The sequence below is a fragment of the Semicossyphus pulcher genome, unplaced genomic scaffold (genome assembly GCF_022749685.1).
Source record: "Semicossyphus pulcher isolate SPU_LCO1_2020_fin unplaced genomic scaffold, fSemPul1.0.p SCAF_23, whole genome shotgun sequence".
Lineage (NCBI taxonomy): Eukaryota > Metazoa > Chordata > Actinopteri > Labriformes > Labridae > Semicossyphus > Semicossyphus pulcher.
In genome coordinates, this window is record NW_027211697.1 from 5,844,525 (window position 1) to 5,859,931 (window position 15,407).

A 15,407-nucleotide genomic window follows, 5' to 3' on the forward strand; every position below is an offset into this window, starting at 1 on the left:
TTCAGGACACCCCTCTACACCTGCAAGTCTACAGTTCTTCCATGTCCCCACAAAGTTAGCCTAAAACTTGCCAACCTCTACCTCTGCTCCAAGAAAACGTTTTCAAACCTTGACTGGGTTAACTAAAATTCGGCTGAGTAGAATCCCCTCACATCACATGTAAAATCAACATCTGATAGAAAAAGAATGCAAACATTCTGTTGTTATATAAGGAATCTTCCTCGATCATATCAAATATGAGCGAGACGGACAGTCTGAGATCTGAAATTCATCATAAGGCAAATATTGGCCTGATGGTTCTGTCCAGCCAAAGCATCTTGTGCCAAAAGCACAATATGAAATTGAATTGGAAGAGACAGAGATAGAAAAAGAAAGGAAAAATGTTTGCACAAGGCAGTACACCATCTGTCGCACAGACTTAACATCCTGTACAATCTGTGTTGGCAGCAGTATTGTGTTACTCATGCTCCATGTATCTTTGTTCAGATGTTTCAGAACACAGAATAAAATTTAGGAAGCATAAAAGCAAATAACTATAACAACTGGAGATTTTGATATCTATAATACTTCAGATAAACACCAACAAATCAAAATATTCTCATCTGTAATATCATGTAGGCTAGTGTGCATATATACATTTTCTTAAACCACACACTAACTTCAAAAAGGGAGTTGGATTAGGGACCACTGACAATCGAGGAAGAGGTCCGGGCCTGCCTCCCTTTGTCCCAAACCGTCTTCAAAATTTCCCATATTGGTTCTGCAGGTAAACAACATTCCCTTCCTCTTGGGTCTCTGGACTGACTTATAAACCAGATTGGTTATTGTGAGCAAAAATCACTGAGGCACCAACTAGGGCAGCAGTTTTCCTGAGGATGTCACAGGCTTTTATAAAATAACAGCAACCTCATCATGTGTGGCCCTGAGGTTGGGCTTAGATACCACTAGGTGGATCTGTTCTCTCTTAAATGCAAGGAGAGTGTTATCTCCTTAATGCCACCCTCTCAACTCACTTGTTTTTATTTTCAGACATTAAGATGATGATGAGAGGATGGAGCCGAGCAGGAGGGCTCTCACCTCCAACCCCAGAAGCCCTCTGCCTGCCAGCTAAAGCTGTAGCTTCCACAGCAGCAAAACTGGATGCAGAGCAGCTGTCAAAACCTCCCTGCAGCTTTAGTGGGGGGCCTACCACGAGGGAAAGCTGGATTTACTGAGCTGCCCAGCCTTCTCCAGAGCATGGCCACAGCAGGGCTGCCAAACCTTTTCATGCTGCTGCCTCTAGCAGGAGACAGCACCTCTGCCAGCCATTATATTTTAAATTAATGGCGGAAATATTACATGGTGAATTTTTTCCTGCACGGTACACTCTGATGCTCAGGTTGCATCAGATGTGCAGTTAACATTATAAGTTTCCCTACTGGGTTGGAGGGGGATTCCCTTTTCCTCCCCATGTGAGGTGGATAAGGTAAATTAGTGTGTCCGATCTTCCTCAGCCTTACGCTTCCTTGCCAAATGGGAATCCTCTAGCCTCACACTGACAGCCAAAGAGTTGTCCTATTGGTTGACTGCCTGCCGTCATCCTTTGCTTTTGGAAACTTGAGCAGAGGATACGTAAGTTGGTAAAGGTTGCCCCCATGTTGACTCACCCACTACAGTGTGGACTTGTGAGCAAGTTACATGATATCCTGCATCCATGTTAGCGATGTTTTCTGCAGAGATAATCATGAGCGACAAGGGTTTGGTTCAAAGCCTTATGCCATTTACTTGTTCAGTGTTTCTGTGAGGGTACAACAGGCCCACTACTCTGTGCTTCTATCCCCCTTAGGACCTTTAAATGGTAATCGATGGTCTTACAGGTCTGTCATTTGATGCACTGGTGAGGGGGACCCGGAGCAGCCTTTCTGTCCTTCCATCATCACCTATTGTTAACTTTCTCAGGTCGAGGATATTCTTCTTCATGCTTCACACCTTGTGTCCATTGCATGCACACTTCTGTTACGTGGCGCGTACAGGGAGGTTTAGGAGGTCCAATCATTTGTCTGCCATGGGGGTCGGGTTGACCCAAGTCAAACACACCCAAGATGTTCTGTGACTGAGGTGCAAGCAGGTGCATGCTGGGCAAAGCAAAAGTGATTCATGCTAAATGCACATTCCGGGATTTCTACATTTGCTGTATTGCTGTTAAACTTCTACCTTCAGTGAGGTATGAGTGCAGAGCCTCCTTCAGCTCACAATGTTTGATAACTTGCAAAGTGCATTGAAGAAGGAACAAGAAGCTAGGCACAACTTAAAGGCAACATTTGATCAAACTACAGGTATAAAAAGCAAATTCACTGTTTTTATTTAATTTATTTAAATGTATTTATTTTGCCAATGAGACTGAAGAGACAGAGGCTGAACTGAGCATCTGCATGTGGGATAATTACAGAGGTTTTTTTGAACTGTAAATCATGCAAAACTAATCCAACCACAAAAGGAAATGTTCTCTTGTGTACTCTAAATATAATTAATATCCATTACATAAGAAAAAAAAAGTATATTACATTGCATTAGAAACATACAGTATAAGCCTGTTATTTAATTGCTGCCAGCATCATGGTCCTTTTAGCAGTTCATTTAAGATTCTATTGTCCTATGATAATTGCTTCATTTACAACTAAAATGTAGTTGTGAATAGTTCACATCATGAAATAAGGTTATGAATTCACACTGTTTAAAAATATTCACATGCTCTATCTGTGTATGCTAACCTTATGCTACCTATGCTAAAGATAATAAATTGAAACTTTACTTGTATTTGCTGTGATTTTGTTTAGATCTTTAGGTAAATGTTATATGTATTATTATAAAGATTATATTTCTGTGCAATCATACAGACGAATAATCCTACTTAATAGTTTCTTGTTGCAGATTTATAACTGTGATTCCATTTAGGTCAGATAAAGACAAGTACAAACCCTGTTACAGTGACCAAGTAGCAGTTGCTGCCTTCTGTCATAAACATCTGTCATCAGATGGAGAAAAAATGGACAGAAAACTGCAAACAAAGCAAGATCAAGACTGCTACCTTTCCATGAAGAGAAAACACTAAACAACTCTCAGGATGAACATGAACTCTAATGCAAAGAAGAAAACGAGAAGATAATTAGGCCGGATGAACAACAACGAGGATGGCGATTACTTTAAAAACGCTTTTTTTCTTTTTTTTTGCAAATGATTAACACCATTCAATAAGACCACAGACATCAAACCACACACCAACCAGCGTGGTCACTGTTACACAGTCTACATGGCTTCAACAACATTAAATGCACCATTGAATTATTGCTTTCATTTTGCGTGATACATTTGCAAGCACATGGCTGACACTGTATATTCCAAAGATGAATCATTTGCCACCCTGTAGCTTCCTGTCTTTACCACCCTCTGCCAATGCCCAAGTTACAAACAAATGTATATTTATTTAAGGATAAATGGTAAATCATGCCAATTTAGAAGTCACTGGTGTTTTCTGATTTTTATTTTCTTTACTAGATTACGACAAATAGACTTGTATATTGGCAGTAGTAAAATTTTAACAAAGAAATTCCTGCGAAACAGCACGATGTAATTGCAAGCCTTTTAGAACATGTCACATATGTGCATTTCCTCCATGGTACTGAACTTAACCTGTGATATATATTAATGTCATGTAAAGTGAAAGTTCAACACTCTGCACAAACATTTGAAAGCAAATCAGACAAACTGGCGGCTCTCCTTAAAACAGCTTTTTCTCAAATGATTATGAAGCATGCATCCACAGCACTGCTTGACTCTACCTGAGCCACACCTACCTTGTTTTTATTGTGGGATTCATCCTTAGAGGAAACAGACCCAGGTCTACGTCGTGGCAGTCAGGATTAAACTCTAGGGCTCCTGAGACATAAATCATAAAGTAGTCCCAGAGCTCAGGTAACTTCTTTGAGGAGAGAATCATGAGGAAAACTTTAGGTATGGGTCTGTTTGGCGGAGAAATGGCTGGAGAAAGACAGGTGCCATGCAGATATGGTGCACCCTGCAGTATTATATCACCTCCCTTCAGCTTGAGCACTCCAGCCTGAGCCAACCCTAACAGTCTACTCAGCACATACATTTAGCTGACTGACTTCTCCCCTCCGGACAGAGCACAAGAACAAAATGAGATTGACCTCTTCAAAATGCCCATGGGGTAACGCACACCCCATCTCTATTTGTCTTTTTCTATTTGGAAATGCTCGTATGATTCCTGGCACAAGTTGTTTAGTAAAAAGTAAATGTATTTACTATTTGCCTCTGAACATTGTGTCATGTAATCCCATTGCAATGGCATGACTAAAAGAATAATGATACACCAGTCCTTATGTAGCCTATTTCTTAAAAAGGTTTCATCCTGCTATTTAAATGTTCTTAACTTACTGTAGGCTACAAATGGTGTAGACATATTTTTGTAATTTAATAAATTTGTTTCATCTACAGAGTTTTATATTCAGTATTACTGAAACAAGGAACAGTTGCAGTAGTAAAGGTTAAGGCAAATCTGAAATAATTTAATCTAACTTTCTTCTATTGTTGTTACTAAGTAGTGAAATTGCTTAGGAAATTGCAGAGTAGATAAAAAAAAATACACAAAATATTTAGATTAAACAAAAAGCAAAACCCACACACATACCACGTGCATCCCTTAACAAGTTAAAGGGAGTTATATCTAAATAAATGTATATTTTCAAAACCCAATTATATTGCATTTTCTCTGTTTATAAAAGCACATTAACTTTAGATCCCAACTGATTACCTTACCATATGGACAATGTTAATGGGCAATATTTTGTCTATTGTTTTTCAGCATATATTCGCTCAAGGAAGAACAAGGGAACCACATTTTATTAAAAGAACAGTATTGATTATGTGTGCAGGATCCATCAGGGGGACCATATTGATTTGGAAGGTTTCAGTCATGCTTTAGCGGAAATACAGGTTCGTATAATCAAGTTGTCTAATGCCAACTGTTTTTCCAAGAGCGAACGCCAGATTTAACCCAATTGTTTTCACGTACCAGTAAATGAGCGACAGTCCGTCGAAACGCTCAAGCTCTCTCCCCCGCTGTTTCAGCAGAGACATATCCCAACGTGGTGAATGTGATCTGCCCCCACTGCTGCTAAGTTTCAGAGTAGAAAAAGAGTAACCCCGTCCCAGAGACGCATCACTATGCCCGCGCTCCAGCTGGCCTCGCGCGGTGAGGCTGAGCGTCGTGCCTTCGCTGACAGCGTGGATGTGTCAGCATTCATTCCCCTTCAAATCAATGAGACAGACACTGCTCGCCGGACAACGGGACGCTCTGATGGTCCGATTCTAATCTGACCGACACGTGGGCTTTTTCCTGCTGACTGACCTGAACCCATCCGTTTGACAAAATTTCAATGTCTCCTCAGCCGCACCAGAGTTCCGACAGTTACTGCACAGCAGGAGAAAGTCAGGTCTGTGTGATGAAGACCCACAGTGTTTGACTCCTGTGAATCAGTGCTGCTCAGTAGGCTTTATAGGCTACATTAACAAATTACACCACCAGGATTCAAACATAAATATAAGCACTGCCATGCTCATTCATTGCAGGGACATCTATTGTATTACAGTGAAAGGATATATTTCTTCAGAGAGTTAAATGAACTTACATGTCCATGGTTAGAGAGAGGACATGGCAGCCCCCCTTGTCAGAAGAGAGCATTACATCGTGGACGAGACAACTGCTACTTTGAAGAATCACAACTTTATACTTCCGCGAGAAATGTAAAGGCATCGTTACCTATAACAACTAGAGAACGTACTCAACTTTATAAATCAAAATTTTAACTGTGTATCTGAGATGTTGTTGTTTACTTTCCAGATAATTATGAATTAACGAATGGTAACTTGCATCATGATTTAGTACCATACATTTTGAAGTAGCCTTGCAATATCAACTTCTGTCAAATCAAATGAAGAAAGTGCAACTAAATAGTTTTACAACAATGTCTATTTATTTTTTTTGCCGCAGGGAACTCTCATAATATAACAATAGTAATAATAAATACGGTATTGGTAGAGAAACATAGCAACTGTTAGTAGGTTGGGGGGTCATTTAAATGTATGTAAATGTAAAGTTATTACAAAAAGTTGTGATCCTCATTACCTGGTTTATGGCTTTATTTTTTTTATCTGAAGATGAAAGTCATATTGTGAGCATATTCATTCTATTATCCTTTGCATTTACAAAAACCTACATTTTTTGAGAATTTACAGCTACCGAAAGAAAAAGGTGGGTGGGGCCTACCCAAAAAAGAAAATGATGTAATGTCAATACATGCCAGAATGATCTCTGTTTGGGAGGTTGAAAAAATTGGATTACATTGGCTTGAAATAGAGGCCATAATCTGTAAACCCTTTCCCCCTGTAACTGTATTAGACAAGCAAGTAAATGAACTGCCTAAGGACAACATGTTAATAACAAGTATAGTAAAGACATGGAAAAGATTAAAGAAAATGTTTAAGGAAATCATCACCCCTTGAATGCACTTACAACACTGATGGACAACCCAGATCTATCAGTGGAGGGTGCAGGACCAAATGTCAAGTCATGGCAAATTGCAGGTTTAAAAAGGGTTTATGATCTTTGCGGTGATTGGAACTGTGAGGAAGCACCAACTACCTCACTAGCTGTTTGCTAAAACCCCTCTTATGACAAGAAAAGTGGACAGATTCACACTCACAATTTTCTTTGTTTTCTTTAATTTATGTGAAATGGTTTCAATATTAATTGATACAAATAGCTGCACTCTGCATTAGTATAATTTAAAGCAAGTTTTTTAAAAGTATAATGAAGACATGCAGTAGTATAAACAATAACCTTTTAGAGTTTGAGTCCTTTGTGGAAGCAATCTTGTGCTGGTGCTAAAAGAGCAAGCACGCCTCAACTACAGCCCTTTTAGGGGATGGGTGAGTAGGTGGGTTCTCTGATTTTATTGGACAAAGGATGAGTGGCGAAATTGACAGCCAATTCAGGTAAATACTGAATGATCTTGAAATTATTTTCTTTCTTTGAATGTGTAATATATATGACTATATGGTGACGAATGAAACGAGGTTTGTTGGTATAAGCAAGCTAAGAAAAACAATGTATATTTGTGTTTAACCATGTCAACTGGATTTTCTACAGTCCTGACCTGATAGGCCAGTTTGAACTGGCAAGGCGGCTCACATGTTATATATGTGAGTGCAATGAGCGAGTGTGGACTGGTTTAAGAAGAGCAGCACCAGAACTGTTTGAGCTGTGTAATGAATGTAAAGCATTGGAGTTTTTTTGGTTCATGTTTTGAGAGTGAAAATAAAAGTCTGCTTAATTTTTTGTCTTCCTGAAGTCTCACTATGCTTACCTGCACCTCACTTTGTAATAGGAACTTTAAAACATTTGAATTTTTAAGAGATCAGTACAATTTACCTCCTGAGGATTTTTACAAATATTTACAAGTCAGGCATTGTGTATTTAAGAAGGCAAATATCCTAAATGTCTTAAGTGGTTCTAACATGTTAGAAACATTCTTCCTGAATCATCCAAAGCATGAACACTTTATATCAAGGTTTTATTCTGAGTTACAGAATTTAAACTTGGACAAACTTGCACTGCTAAGAACATCATGGTGTACACTGCTACATGTGGCAATAGATAAAGACACATGGGAAGAAGTTCTGATGTTGCCCTCGAGGATTTTAATATGCAATAGATATTGGGAAATGCAATATTTACATCTCTCCATATATTTACAATAAGTTTACAACAGGAACCTCCCCAATTTGTCTCTGGGAGTGTGAAAAGATGTAATTATTCTGGAGGGCAATATGTGGACAAATAAGTACAGTAACAGGGGAAAAGCTGCCTCCTAGCCCACTTGTGTACTTGGAAGTCTACTGGATTCTGAAGGTGCAAAAGGAAATAATTCAATTTATTTTAATGTTGGCAAGGAAGGCTATAATGACAAAGTGGGTGGGAGATGAATCTCCCTCTGTTATATTGTGGAAATCTCTGATATCTGATGTTCACTTTAGAGAAGTTGAGATACTGTATTAGAAGAAGGGCTCATCTTTTTAAAAGAAAATGGGAGAAACCTTTGAATCTTCTAAATATTAAGTGCAGTTTGTAACAAAGATAATTAAGGGCTTAAGGATTGTTCTGCTAATGTACAACACAACTCTTTTACATCTGTACTATGCTGGCTTGATGCGTGCTGGATGTGATTCTTGGACCAACTATGCAAAAGTTTGTAAAAGTGTACTGAGCTCTCTAAAAAGAATGTTAAACAAAAAAGTCCTATTTTTAACTGGCCTGCAGGTGGTGCCACAGGAAAGATCAGAAGGTGAGCAAAGTAGTAATGCTTGGAAAACATGAGGGGAAATACTGGATCAATCTTTCCTTTAGCAAACACTAGCTGTAGACTAACTGTAATAAAAAATATAATAGGAAGTATATAATGAAGGAGCTAAAGCTCAAGCTGTCACACAGAGGCAATGGTAAAGAAAGAACGAGAGCAGTTTGAGTCATAAATAAATACAGCTTCATTATTATTTACATGTTTTATAAATCAATTTCACTTCTTTTCTGATCAGGATAGAAGGCTCTTATCTTCTTTCTCATTTCCTTATTCTACTCTACTCCTCACTTTCAAAATGGCCCTTTCACACCAGGTGTAACCTGTTTGATAGTGCATTCTGTAGGTGTCATTGCAGTGAAGTAATTTTCAATGAAAAGCAGCACATTAACATTGTTAATCAGGCTGCAATGTGGAAGAAAGTGTCCTCCCCTTTCTTCTTCACCCTGAGGGGCTGCAAGAAACAGGAAATAAAATGAATGCCCGAAAAAGATCAGGCCAAGAAAGTACACAAAAGCAGGTGCAATTATGCGCACACACACATACTCACACACTACTCTCATGACATACCAGTTAAAGGTGTGGTTCATTCAGTTGAGACGGTGACAGGTTTCAGGTGTACAAAGACAGGGATGGGAATTTTAGGAATCTTATTTGACTTTTCACACTTCACACTCAATATATTTATATGATTTTCACCAAGGTAACACTACTGAAGTTCCTGGGATATGGTCACAGCTGTAAAAAAAGGACAAAAGTCTTATCCTGGTTCAGTTGCCCGGTCACCATAAACATATACATGTACTGTAATCAAGCCAGAAGAATTTTATGTTATTTCTTCACATTTAACAGTTAATTAGTTAAGGAATATTAATCCACGGTTTCCTAATGCAACAATTTATATGCATCGGGTGGCTGGATTTCAGTTACATAATATACAGTTACAACTAGTTCTTTTTTATAAAAACTGGCCACGTTTCGGAGTCCATCTGATCCCAAATTATCATGATGATCTATTAAGTGTGAACTTCTCACATCTTTGTTACACCCTGCAATAATTCATGCATTCCATCACCATGAGTCGTACATTAGTTATGTATTACTTCAACATATATGTATATTTATTGTTAAGTGTTACCGATTTATTATTAAATTTATATAGAATATAACAAATTGTCTAGTAATGCCAGCATCGTTTTGTGTGGTGTTGATTTGGCCACAGACTGTAACCAGGAAAGGCTAACGGTCCAGACAGACAGAGCAGCAGTTTCCTATCAGAGGGGCTTTGCTAGGTTTTGTGGGCTTTATACTCTGGGGTTACATCTCACATACACCAACACACACACATCACATACAAAACATGCTAATCCCATTTCCTGTAACTAAAGAGGATGCTTTGTCTTCTCATAGATTATTTTTTATCTCTATTGTCTTATTTTTCTAGTGAATAGTATTTTATTGGGCAGAAGACCAAATGCCACAATACAATAAGGATCATTTTCATTCAATATTGTTTAGGCTTGTGTGGTTTGACAATGTCCTAATGTTAGATGTAAGTCATTCACAGTCAAGCAGCCACAGGTAGCGCAGTTAGCAGAGGAACAGTATGGCATGAATTGGTTACAGGTCAGAGGTCAGTGGAACATGCAGGAACGCCTGACAGGGATGTTGTAGTGCTTTGGGTGCAGTTGTCTGGGTTCTTCAGAAGTGTGATGTTACATACATGATGGCAGCAAAGGACAGCAGGTTGTCCAGGTTGCTGTTTGAGTTGGAGATACCACCAAGTTCTGAATGGTGACAACAAATTTCATAAAAGACAAAAACCACTGTGTTTCCTGGTGTTCATACTACAGACAGCACTACATAAAAATGTACCTGCACAAAGCAGAGGGCCATAGTTTACAGTATGGTGTTCAGTTTATTAATTGTTCCGCAAGGTAGGGCAAATCATGGAAATGCAAAATAACCGATTACTTTACACTGTGTAGGGGAAAAGAGTCTGCTCGTTCACCTTTTAAAGACAGCCCTGCTTTGTTAACCAGAGCCCATGCTGTTTGTAGTATTTAAGGGCCCTAAAATTAACTATAAAAAGTTTACTATATAAAGTAAATATTAGAGACCCCCCTCCAGTAAAAAAATATTTTTTTAACCTTGTAAACATCTCTATGTAGTGTTTTTCATGTGCTACCAGACATATCAGGGACAACATAATCAGTCATCGCCATGACTGAGCCCGACTGCTTTTAAATTGCAGTGTACCAAGGGCAGGCTGAACAACATGTTTTCAGATTGGCAGGATTTAAGACGTCACAAACCTAAGTAGCCAATCCCGTTAATGGACAGGGTGACTTATGCATATCATGATGTGTGATCTATGGCAACCACTTCGGCGATGAGCGAGCCAGCTGTAACTGTCATCGTAATTTTTGCAAACTCACTACTGACTACTAAAGTTAACGTTACTACGGTGGCAGAGACGTGTTTTGTTTTCGCGACGGAGGGGCCAGTCGGAAATGCGCATAGTGGTTGGGGACTATGCAGATGTAGGAATTTTTAATGAGGGAGAAGGAGGAGATGCTTTGGGAGGATTTTTAAAAGGTAATTAAACTAACTATTTACAGCTGTGGCCATACCCCATGCATATGCTCACCTCACCTAAGAACTGATAACTAGGCTAATGAAGCAGTGGCCTTGGTATCTACAGGAGTCTTTATTGAGTAGATCACATATTTCAGGGCAGGGTGGAGTAGCCTGGTTGCCAACAGTCTAATTATGCTAAGCAGCTAAGGGTTTGGCTTGGTTTTGATGTCTATGTGAGGGAGTGATTGTTGTATAAAGCCTGCATCTGATCGGACTATGGAATGTGTATTTCATGGTAGAAACATGTTTGTTTTAAACCTGAAGAGTGGGACACTCCTGTCATTGAAAGGATGTTGTTGCACACACCCTTCATCTGCTTATTGTGAAACCATTGTATTGCAAACAGGTCAGAGAACCTGCTGCTTAAAAAGGTCTAGTTCACCCAAAATAATAACATCATTTCTAACTTTCTAACTTTAACTCCCTTGAGTCCTCAGTGATTCAACTGTGTAGGTGAATTATTTAGATTTTAGATTATGTACAAAAAATAACTACATTTTATCTTGTGGCCTGTGAGTGTTTCAAGTATTTTTTCTGTAACTTTAAAGCAACCCAAGGCTCATGATCACGGGGAGGTGGGAGTTCAAAAATGTCAAGTATGGCAAAGCAATGTTTCTAAAACACACACAGCATCAAGAGCAATGGTACACAACAAAACAACATTTTTAGTCACCACAAAGACTCCAACAGTGCACCACCCAGTGCAACAATGTATCTAAAGCAGAATGTGTCGTACTTGTCATACCTGCTGTGACCCACCTCCTCCTAGTAATTCAACTCTGGTGACAGAGACGCACCTTAAAACTATCATAGTCACACCTCCGTGGGGAATGTGGACTATGTGCCAAACAAAGGCATGTATACACCTCCTTTTTCTCCATGTCATATCTGCATACATTCATCCGCATAGTATCTCTGCATCATAATTGTCTATCTAAATTTTCAGCATGTCTCTCATCTGGCTGGGTTCCTATGGGAATATAGGGTCTACATGAAAGCTCTGTGGAGAAGACCAGTCATGCTGAGAATGGGTGCCATCTGGATAACTAAGGATAATTCAGTTCCCCTACTGGGAACTGAATGAGGAAATAGTGGTAATGCATTAAGATAGTACTTTATTGATCCCCAGAGGGGAAATTTGGTATTAAATAGTAAATGGACTGTACTTATATAGCACTTTTCTAGTCTTACAACCACTCATGTCACACACTACATGTCACATTCACCCTTTCACACTCACATTCACACACTGATGGCAAAGGCTGAAGTGCCAATCTCCAATCAGATCTATACCCATTCATACCTGATGGCTATGCTACCGAGAGCAATTTGGGGTTCAGTGTCTTGTCCCAAGGACACTTCAACATGTGACTGTAGCAGTAAGGGATTGAATCCTCAACCTTCGTACTGAGAGACATCCAACTCTACCACTGAGCCACAGCCACCCATTTTGTCTTATTACTGGAATTGGAACTGTCGTGTGACTTTTGTTTTTACTTTGCAAATATAAAATATTAAAAATTTTGTATCAGTACTGAGAGTAAAGTGATATTTTATACCTCCACCTCTAGTATCGTTATGAGGCAATATATCAGCCTCCGCTGATGGCTCATTCATGCCTGGGCTCACAATCAGAATGCTGTTGTACCAGTTCAGCAGTACAGCCAGACATTCCAGTCATGGTAGAGTTCCTGGGTCAGCCTCCCTGACAACACCCTACTGGAATGTTTCACCTGTCATGACCGACAGACCTCTCAGCTGCATCAGCATTACCTTAAGAACGCCTCGGCAACTTTCGTATAAATGTATACAAAATGTATGAACATAATTAAACTGGATCATGCTGTGCCGATAGATAATAATAAATAATGAGGCTGAAATTAAACGCAATGATACCTGGAGATGAACAAACATTTTTTGTATTATGGATGCATTATTCTCAATATTGCATTTATTTTGTAAAACAGATTTGATGGTACTAAAATAAGGTAAATACAGATGTTATGCCTTTTTCACGCTAATGTTCTGGGTCCAAGAGTTAAACCCTTGAAGGAGCACATCTGATACATCAGACCTCAACTTTGGTGGAGCCTGGAAATCATGTTTTTTGACCATGTCTTTGTTGGGCCAACCACAACTTTATATCTCATATGTTACAGGTTTAATCTCCATTAAACAAGCCTGGAATTTTCATAAACAAACCAAGATGGCTGCAACTGATGTGTTACATTATGAATCTGCTACCTCGTCAGCAATAAACAAATTGGAGGAAAGTTCATGTTACATACAAATGGGAAGTGTTTTGGTTTTGTGGGCTTTATACTCTGGGGTTACATCTCACATACACCAACACACACACATCACATACAAAACATGCTAATCCCATTTCCTGTAACTAAAGAGGATGCTTTGTCTTCTCATAGATTATTTTTTATCTCTATTGTCTTATTTTTCTAGTGAATAGTATTTTATTGGGCAGAAGACCAAATGCCACAATACAATAAGGACAATTATCATTCAATATTATTTATGCTTGTGTGGTTTGACAATGTCCTAATGTTAGATGTAAGTCATTCACAGTCACGCAGCCACAGGTAGCGCAGTTAGCAGAGGAACTGTTTAAGTATTATGTTGACTTACAAGCCCTATGAATTGGGTTTTGGAGAACTATCTTCCCATCCTAGCAGCCTAGCACTACATAGGTTGACTGGTCGTAGTGTCCAGGAGCAAATTGGTCTCGCAATGCCAAGCTACCTATGGTTTATTATGGATATAATTCAGACTAGTCTCACTCATGTACATTTCTCCTCAATCTCAACATCACAAGAGAGGAAAAGGAAGTTAAAAGGGAATTTCTGGATTAATTTTCATTAATAAAACATGCTAAATTGTGACCGGATCAGGTCTTTACTCCCAAATACCCTTTTACCAGTTTAATACACCAGTCAGCTTATTGTCAGTGATAATATTATTCCACACATATTAGCTTTAGGTTGCATTGTGAGCTGCAGTTCTTTTGCCTGATGTTAATGTTTAAGCAGGGAACAAAGTGACCCTTCTTTACTCCATCAAACCCATTGATTCTCACCCTTCTATCAGTAAAGGAATGCAGAGGGAATTTGGTTAGCTTCAACCCCTGCCAACATCACTGTTGGTTTCGGATGACATGTCATGAGAAATGAAAAAAAAAAAGGTCTTATGCAACAAAACTTCTGTCCATTTGTTAGGATTTGAGATTATGTCTGTCTAAGCCTGTGCTCAGTGGAAGCTGCTCCACTTGATCTTTTCTGTTTCTTGCTGTTTGTGTTAAACCTGTTGTATTTACTACTTAAGATGTCTTTGGACTAATCTCTCATCTATCTCCAGATGAACACCCTGGGTACACCCTGGACTGATCGCCAGTTAATCACAGAGCTTACACATAGAGACAGATAAACTTTCACGCTCACACTCACACGGACGGGCAATTTAGAGTCACCAATTAACCTAACAAGCATGTCTTTGGACTGTGGGAGGACCTGAACCTTCTTGATGTGAGGCAACAGTGCAAACCACTGCACAACCGTGCAGCCCTCCTGTCATCTCATTCTGTTCTTATGCATATTGAAACTCACTCTCTACTGGGCCATACACGGGTCTGTATGTGACTGACCCAGTAACTTAGTGAGTGAGTGAGTGACGGTACTTTCACAGCCGTAGAGAGAGAGAGTTGTGACATTGCGATGGCGGATCATGGAGCATATTGGACCTCAACTGACGTGACTCTTCGTCTATACGGCTCTGGATACTTTGTTCGGGGGAGCTTTGTGCAGAGCTGCTCCTTCGCTGCTCGTCCACAGTCCTAACTTACATCCACAGCGTGCACCTGCTTTCAAACACGTTGTCAAACTTGTTTACATTGACCTGATGCGGTCAGCCACATACTAGGTTTTGACCTAGTCTTGTTTGGGTAGAACTTCAAGCTTTGGTCATGTTATAGTTAGATTATTTTCAATTTCATTCACAAATCCAAAACTGAGCACACAAATCTGAGTGAAAATAAATCTGTATTAAGGGAACCTAATGAAGAAAAACATTTTGTTGTTTCGACCTCTTCGCAAGATTGTGGAGGTGGCCAATCCCATTTTGATTGACTTCTGCCTAACTCAATGGTGGAGGTGTTAATCAGTGAAGTAACCCCTAGAAGTATGATTGAGTCATCGTGTCAGAATTACGTTAGCTGAGATGCCCTTATTGTCCACTTGTTTGGGTTCTCTATGGGTACTCCAGCTTCAGAAATATATCGGTCATGTAATCCATCATAAACGTGTGCTTGCATGCATGTGATTGGCCAGCATCTCTGCTGGATTACAT